Source organism: Triticum dicoccoides, chromosome 1A (genome assembly GCF_002162155.2).
Source record: "Triticum dicoccoides isolate Atlit2015 ecotype Zavitan chromosome 1A, WEW_v2.0, whole genome shotgun sequence".
Taxonomy (NCBI): domain Eukaryota; kingdom Viridiplantae; phylum Streptophyta; class Magnoliopsida; order Poales; family Poaceae; genus Triticum; species Triticum dicoccoides.
In genome coordinates, this window is record NC_041380.1 from 528440017 (window position 1) to 528449220 (window position 9204).

The following is a 9204-nucleotide window of genomic DNA, read 5'->3' on the forward strand; positions in this document are numbered from 1 at the left end:
GTCACACACACACACACACACACACACACACAATGGAGCACTTGCACACAAGAAACACACAAAGAAACAGACATAGATAAGGGTACAAACAAAAAGCTAACACATGAAAGCCCGAAGTAAACTCAGAAAGCTATAAAGAAGTTCTAGAAACTGAATTAGTAAACTGTAAACTGATTTTTGTAGAGGGGTGAGGGTAATTCAGATGTTCATTCCTGAAAATAGGAAGCTAGTTAGATCTTCATCACTACCCACAAGTTTGTAGGCACAGAGACACATGCTTATTCTTGTCATAAAGTCTAGGCAAAGCAAGAAAAGCATATTATTTCAGTGACTGGACATCAGTAAGTGCCATCAAATCTCATGGTAAATTGAGTCAGTGAACCTCAAAAGGGAATAAAGAACAGTAGTAATGTATTGTCAAACACCACGGTAAATGATTATGATAAGAAAAATTGACAGCGTGAATGTTCATGCACACGCAAAAGAAATACCACTTACGAACAAAACCTACTTGCATTGAACATAAATTAAATTACAAAATTAGCAGATTTACACTATATTATGTCACAACTAGGTTATAAACAAACATAGCATAAATTCTATATGCAATCCAAATCCTAAGCATGCCCAGGCTTCCCAAGTGCATGGCTTACATAGCGACAAACACATAAGTCAGCATTCTTGATATTTTAACCAAAAATTTTAACAGGGCAAACAAAAGGGACATGACAAAAGTGAGTAACATTAATAAAAACATGTGATGAGCGTGCTTTCACAGATAAATAAACTCTAGAATTATTATGCTCACATCAGAATCATATGCCCAGGTGTGCAATGAAAAAATTCTAGAGTCATGCTATGCAATCTAGTACGAAATCTAAGGGACTAGTAGCACCTCATCTAGTACTCCTGTATGAAAATGGAAACAGCAAGACGAGGAAGAAAACAAGGATTTGCACTCTTTGAAAACTTTCTGCTCTGTTGCCTGCTGGAAATGGCACCCACGGCCTACATGGTTTGCACCCCTGAACACACATCACCATATATGGAACATAAGCAAAGCATGATAGGAAGTAACCAATTGAAAAGAACAGAAGCAGTAACACTAACACCCATCAGAACAAATGACCCCTGCATCTAGGATGAGAGCACACATGCCTGACGAAAGTGAAAAGCTAGCTGGTACAATCTGAACTAGAGGAACCAGAGCATCAAAGGGCATGTCTCCACGGACGAACACGAACAAAGCTAGCCGTTTGAGATCTGAAAAACGACTGATGAACAACGCAGGAGCCTAGGAACCGATCTGGACTAGCACGCCAAACTGACAATTACTCTCCGTCTCTCCATCTCCGACCGTAACCCAATTTCAAAACCACCCGACCGTTCCTGCAACGCTCGCGCTGACACGAACACGAACCGCAGGATCTAAAGTGTCTATTAGACAACAGAAGCGCACGCAGAAATTTCTCAATCACGAACAAACCGAGGACGGAGACTCTCGACGAGGCGGGCCAAGAACATGCGGGCGCGTCGGGGCAACGGCGAGGACGAGCAAAACGAAAACGGATGACGGCGAGGACGGGCAGAACCAAATCAAAAGCGACTCTAGACTGACGACGGCGGGGACGAGCAAAATCAACTGGAGGCGACTCTAAACCAAGGTTTTGGATCCCAAGTGGATATTCTCGAGGGGCATCGGAATTTGCGGTTACCACGGTAACCATGAAATTCCGGAAAAATTTCGGACGGAATTTATAATCAAATTTTGAATTCAATTTTTTTTAAATCGATATAGAAAGTTATTTAACTCCTTATTATTGTTGCCCTGGCCTTGTGGCTACTCGACAGCAGCTGCACTTGCTCGCTCGTCGTGAGTTCGAGCCCTGGTCGCTCCAACAAATTGGCAATATTTTTTCAGTTTTGCAAACTCGAAAAAGTAAAAAGGTGGGAGAGCCAGGAGTCGAACCCGTGTCTCCCAGCAGATGGATGGTTCGCTTCACCACCAGGCCACCACAACCAGTTCTGTTGGCACTCGGCAGGAAAGAGATGGCCTGTATTTAACTATACTTTCAGAGTTTGAATTCAAAATTTTCAAATTATTCGAGATTTTTTGCTCGATATGAGTGTTTCTCGAGGGGGATCGGTAAACGCGGTAACCGCGCGGAAGCTCGGAATTTCGCTCGGTTACCAAAATCATGCTCTAAACGGACGAACTGAGCACGAGCAAACTCAAATCGGACGCAGTCCTAAACGGACGACGGCGAGGACGTACGAGCAACATCAAATCAGGCGGGATTTCCATCTAAACCAGCTACGGCTAGGACGAGCAAGCAAAATCAAATCCGGACGCGACTCTGAACGGGCAAATCGATCGAGGACGAGCAAAATCAAATCCAGACGCGATTCTAAACAGGCAAATCGACCGAGGAGGGCGAGCAAGATAAAACCCGGCTCGAGGAGGTCATACGCACGGCCCGGACCAAGGGTGGAGGAGCAACGGACCGGCCGGACCGCGGCGAGGAGGAGGAAGGCACGGCCCGGGCGAAGAGAGGAGGAGGAGGAGCGGACCGGGCAGAGCGCGGCGAGGAGGGGGAAGGCGCGGTCCGGACGAAGTGAGAAGGAGGACGAGGAGCAGGCCGACCAAAGGGCGCGCCTTTATAGCCGGGGTAGAGGCGGTGGCGGCAGCCGGAGCCTTGTCCTTGCCGGACGCGGCTTCGCCGAGATGGCGTGGCGGCGGAAATAAAAGGAAGTGGAGCTCTGCTTGGTTCGTGACGGAAATAAAAGGAAAGTGGAGCGGGCAGGGGTGGAGTGCTTCCGTCTCGAATTAGGGGAATTTCTACCGTAGCGATGCCCATCCACGCCGTGTCTTGGAAATGTTTTTTGGTATTTAATTTTTTTTTTGCTTTTTTAGCACAGGTCATGGCTTACCATACCATATTAGGCCATCTCAAACGCTGACCATGAAATGGACTGGAGAGTGACGCGTGTTTTGCCGCGCCGTTCCTCGGTCGTGAGTTAAGCCTTTTTCGAGTAATTACGGTTAGAAATGAACACTTTCATAACAAAAATCGAAGGACCGAACTGAAGTGGGTTGACCGATATTCCTGGTATATGCGGTTTATGGTGTTCGGTTGGGTGTTTCTATTGGTAGTTCGTGTTCGGGTGTTTCGCCGGTTTTCATGCTGCATAATCCGAATTGACGTTGGATCATATACACGGGAACTGACCTCCCTTTTCTCAAACTATCCAACTTTATTGACACGTAGTGCATGACCCTCTGCCCCAGCGCTAGCCTGATGTCCGAGGAGCCTGACGGGAAGACAAAGAAAGGGGCAACCAGACGCTCGACACAGAACCAAGCGCATGAAGCAAAAACCAATTCACGCCCTCCCCCGACAGCGAAATAACCCACACGCATGGGAGGCCCTATTCAACGTGCAAAATGATGAAGGATGACCAAATGGACACGACCTAGGACACGCACTTCGATTGGCTGGTCAGTCGCGCCTATTGGGCCTCAACCCATCTAGGGAAGCGAAGAAAAAACAAAGAGAAATGAAAACTGGAAAAGTAGTGAGAATTTAAAAATCATTGTAAAATTGTTTTATTTAAAAAATGTTTGTTAATAAAAAATGTCCACAAATTTTAAACGCTTGTGAATTTAGAAAATGTTCTTGAATTTCAAAATATATCCCCTGAAATTCAAATTCAAAAAATGTTTGCTAATTTAAGAAAATGTTCATAGATTTAGAAAATGTCTGAGATTTCAAAAGAAGTTCCTCAAACATCAAAAATCAACATATTTCGAATCATTAAGGAATTAAAAATGTTTACAAATTTAAATATTTGTCTATCAATCAATCTAAGAGTGTCACATTCATGTGTGCATAGGCCGGACCGCAACGAACAAGTGATTCCCTCCCTGACATGTGGGGCCGTAAATGAGAAAATACCTGGATGCAGAAGGAGGCTCCATTCCTAGGGAGCTTTTAAAAGATGAAGAAGTGGACAATTTCAGAAGTATATATATCATGGCGGCCAACATTAGAATCGTAAAGAAAAGTGCAACTTACGTAATAAGTAGGAAAATGAACCTCGCATATAGCATGTACCTTCAGATTAATTTTTACCATGATTTGTTGCCTTGTGGAATTGCAATTCTTTAATTCCTGAGCAAACCAACATTGTTGCATCATGTGAGTAACAAACTTTTCATCAGTTTTAGTTATAGTGTACGGCATGGCAGTGTTCTCAACCCATAGCAATGTCCAAGTTACTCGTGATAAAGATCGACATATGAATATTTGGGTTTGCGGTAAATGACAGTAAAGATTATGAAAAAGGAAATATATGATCAACAATGACATGCTAGATTAGACACTGATATTCAGCCAAACTTTCCACATCCACAAAAGATAGACTAAAAGACAAACAAAGTGATCATAACATGTAATGCCCTTGCTTGCATCACCTTCTAGTATGCAGAAAAATCAGCTCCACGTTGGTACTTCTACAAATTTGCAATTGTTTCTTAACTTTCATTTGCTTAGAAATCACAGATCAATCGAGCTTGTGTACAGTACACCTACGCATGCTTCTCCCTATAATGTGGATGTAATTAGCACATACTTGCTGGCACATATATGATTGAAAGAAAAATGATATTAAGCAGAAATAGAATAATACATGTAACATCAAAGTTCAGAACCGAGGCAGCACAACATCCCTATCATGCATGCAACACAATAGATTCAGTCTATCAAGCGAGCACCGCCCTCGCCGAAGGGATAGACCATGTGCTGGTGCACGCAGTGGCTACGGCCAGCTCCCTTGAAAGAGAGATGCAGGAAGTTGATGTAAGGCAAATAATCTAAATAGACAGTTGACACACAACAATCTTATTATCCATATGCATTTTATCGAACATATGGCGTGCACAGGACAAAGTGAAAACCCAGGAAACTAATCCTTGATTTACAGTCGTGAACCCAAGTGAGCTACAAATCAAAACGGAAAAAAGGAATGCTCTTGTTTGATCCATATGAACCGGAACAAAAATCACTTATCACTATTGTTGGAGCTAATCATCATTGTACATGTTGCAGTGCAGAGCAATAAGTCTTCCAGAGAATGTGCTATTTTTCATCTGGAAGGGTCCCTACAGATGCACAACAAGCCTTCAATGAGTTATTCAACCATGCATCAAATGGTATTAGCACATTAGTAAAGCTACAGTTTTTCTATTGTATGGATATAATTTGCCCATTTAATATTTGATCCATATGAATCCTATATTATTATACTTAAATAGTTGGTCCACACTAACTCAATTCTTTTAGCATGCAACTATGCCAACTCATCATACATCATGCATGCCCCCACTAACTTCATTTCTATCAACATGCAACTATGCTAACTCACCATCCCACCATGCATGAGCAAAGACCCACCTTAACATGCACGGTGCATGGTACTCATATTCAATAAATATTCTATACTTATATAATAATTAAATACAATGCAATATAAATACTATATTTTCAATTTCCATATTGCTAATGCAAATACTAAAGTTTCATGTTGTCAAATCTCATAGAAATAACCGCACCAATTCCCGCATCAATGTGCGGAGATCATCTCTAGTTAAACTAAGCGAGGTGATCCATATGTGGTCTATATCTATTAAGAATGATTGCCATTGCCATATGTCGGGTTGTATGGTTCTGCTATTGTGTACAATTATATTCGGCAAGTTGTACTCCTTTTTTGGTCACGGTGGGCTCCTATGATTGCACGCAAAACAGGGTCATGTGGATTTGGGTTTCAACTGTTCAATTTAGGGGTTGTGGGGCTTCCCATGGGAGTTGGTGCGTACTACTCTCTCTGTAAACAAATATAAAAGCGTTTAGATCATTATTTTATATGATCTAGTCTCTCTGTAAACAAATATAAAAGCGTTTAGATCATTATTTTATATGATCTAGATAGAGGCTCTTATATTTCTTTACGGTGCCAATAGTAATTAACCTTTTTTTGAAGGATGGCATACTACTAATAAGTTAACTAATAATGACATAGTTTCCTGGTATACGCAGGAAAAAACACCTTCTGGTTCGGGATGATTGTAGACGTCAAGGCTGAAGTCACAGCGATCGAGTGATATATTTCATCAGCCTCGTCAATATCAGTTTTGCTCCTCTAATGCTCCTCATGTTCAAATGTTGTAGTATAAACCTGTAGCACTCTAGGATATACTAGGACGATTGAAGCCTAGTGTCAAGCGATTTCTGGAGCTTAGATGTGAGACCCTCACCTCGCCCGTCTTCTAGCAAATAGGTTTGTGACGAATTAACATGGGTGTGTGAATATTTACATTGCTCCATTTAAACCAGGCCAGGGATGCAAATAGGTTTGTGTATGTATGTATGTATGTATGTATGTATGTATGTATGTATGTTGCATACTCTGAACATGATATGGTGGATTACTGAACTTAGGGTTTATTCATCCACAGAGCTAGCTACTTGTTTTTACTTGTGTGTAGAACTTAAAACTGCAGTGCTCCATGCCTCATCAATTCATCATCATCACATCCCAAAAGGTAAAAAGTTGATTCATAAATGCATAGTCCAACATACATTTCTCCATTGATTAAACTCAAGAATTTCATTCCAGAACCAGCAGAAGTCCGTCATGTATCTGAATAATGCTGCCCTTCAATCAAACAGCAATGCTCCAGACTTCAGGAGTTCAGGTTGTGCAGGAGGTCCCTAGACTTGCTCGTCCGGAGCCGACAGCTTGCGCCTGCAGAGAGGGCACATCTCGCTCTCTCTGAGGGTTTCCGCCAGGCATGCGCCATGGAAGACGTGGGGCATGGAGCACCCGGGCCACACGGCGACGTCGCTTTCCAGCGGGTCGAAGCAGATGGAGCACTCCTGCCCGGCGACCTCCTTCGCGACGACCTTCCTCCGCTTCGCCGGCCGCTCGCAGTCGCCGTCGGCGGCCTCGGCTTCGTCCGCGCACTGCACGCGCACCGGCTCTGGCAGGCGCAGCTCCATGCCGACGTGGTACCCGGGCCATGGCTCCGCTATCATGCCCTGCAGCGCGTCCATTACGTCATCCATGAGCCTCTCCGTGTAGTCGTCGCGCAGGAGGATGCCGACGTCGGCGATCAACTTGAGACGCGTGGTCCCCGGCGGGATGCCCACGGCCACGTTCGAGACCAGATCGTACCAGAGTTCCTGGAGCTCGAGGCTGTGGCTGGCGGGGTATATCAGCGGCGCCAGCGACGACCCAGCCCACTGGAGCGAGCCCGCCACGTCGCCGGCCGGCGGGACGGCGAAACGGAGATAGTGCAGCACCGTTTTCTTGGACACCTCCACGCCTTCGGGCGCCGCCTCAAACTCGGTGTAGCGGTAGAGCACCAAGATCTCCTTGCCTGCTCCCTGTTCTTGGCTGGCGGCCGGGCGATCAGCCTCAGCAGGCGGCGGCACCACGACGGCGACGCCCAAGAAGCCGGCCGTGTTCCCCGAGCAGACGAACCGCGGCGCCGGCCCGAGGAACCGGCCTTCAGGCACGTACTGGCCCCGCAGTAGCGGCGGCCCGCCCCAGACGCCGCTCGCCGCGGCCGCTACGCGTGGGTCGATCTTGATCGGCACCTCGACCTCGCCGTCGCTCTCCTCCTCCTCATAGCCGTCATCGCTGTCGTAAGACTTGCCGTCGTCGCTGTCGTAGGACTCCTCGTCCTCCTCGCCGCCGTCGTCGGCCTGATCTCCGGCCCCACGAACCGGCTCCTCTTCTTCCTTGTCGCCCGCCAAAGCCGAAGGCGTCGGGAGCGCGAGCACGCAGCCTTGAGGCCGAACAGCCGTGCCGGTGGAGTCGCCGGGCTGCTCCATCGTCAACGAACCCATCTCGTCCATCGATCGATCAGCGCCGTCGTCGGCCATGGCCGGGTTTATCGATCGGCCGATCGACAGCGGCGCGATGGAGCTTCTAGGTGGAGGTGGAGGTGTTGTTTGTTCTCGCCGGAGCAAGATGAGAATAGAACGTGTTGGCTTCAAACTCGGCCATGTTGCCCCGCCTTTTATCCGCTCCGTCCAATCCGAAACCAGTAGAATCGAAATATTTTGTGTTCGCGTTCGTTTCAAAATAGGAAAGAAACGCATTCTCAAAAAAATATAGGAAAGAAACGATTGTTGGAAAGCAATTGGAAAGAAACGCCTATTTTTGCTTTCAAAGAAAGAAAGAAATAATCAGGGGAAATCTAAAATTGCACGAAATTGGAGAGAATTAAAAAGCGCCTATTTTGCTTTCAATCAGAAAAAGAAAGAAACAAAGGGGGAATTCTAAAATTGCACGAAATGGGAAAAAACAAAAAGCGCCGTTGCCGGGGATCGAACCCGGGTCACCCGCGTGACAGGCGGGAATACTTACCACTATACTACAACGACTTGCTTGTGATTAAATTCTCCTCTAACGTATCAAGCACTGATTGCTCCCTTCCTGGTCCAGTGGGGTCACCTCTGTGGTAGTTCTAATCGACAGTGTTGGGTGCAACTTGCCATGAGGATCACGATGGGTAAAAATATTTTCTAAGTTTCTAACCGGTGTTAGCGCTAGGGCATGTCCAACGGGGACGCTAAGAGAGGGGCGCCGGGATTTGTTTCCTTGTCTAAGGGCAGTTAGGCCCTTCAATCCTGGCGTCATCTATGGCATCGATGCTAGAAAAGGCATCAGACGCTTGAGATTTTTTCTACCGCACGAGACGAAGCGCTGAGTGCAGTCGCCGATGCTTTAGCGCTTGTGATTACAGTCTAGCGTTGAAAAGGAGGGGGCGCTTGCATGCTTTTAATTTTCATCGTATTTAATTTATTCTCCTAAGGGCATCTTCAACGCAAGACGCTTATGGAGGCCCTTAGTAAAATAAATTAAATACGATGAAAATTAAGGGGTCGTGTGGAGCCTTCAAACTCGAAATATACCGCCGCCACAATGCCCACCACTTGTTTGACACTGGGCTCACATGCTTAGACTTCCCAGATTTCGATGAAGCTGGGGCTGGCCCTACCTGACCAACCTCTAGTTATCATGGAGACCATGAGGGGCTTCTACTTACATTTCTAGAGAGATTTCCAAGCCTACTCATGGGGATCTGACAGTGCTCCATGCTCGTGATAGTGGAGGGCTCTGAGACCCAACCTC

The 9204-nt window shown here is 46.0% G+C and overlaps 1 non-coding gene across 1 annotated transcript; it reads right to left on the reverse strand.

Annotated features, from left to right (window-relative positions):
• Positions 1 to 8381: 8381 nt before the first annotated feature.
• Positions 8382 to 8453, reverse strand: TRNAD-GUC. Its single transcript has one exon. It is a non-coding gene; the product is annotated as a tRNA-Asp (tRNA).
• Between the last annotated feature and the right edge of the window lie 751 nt (positions 8454 to 9204).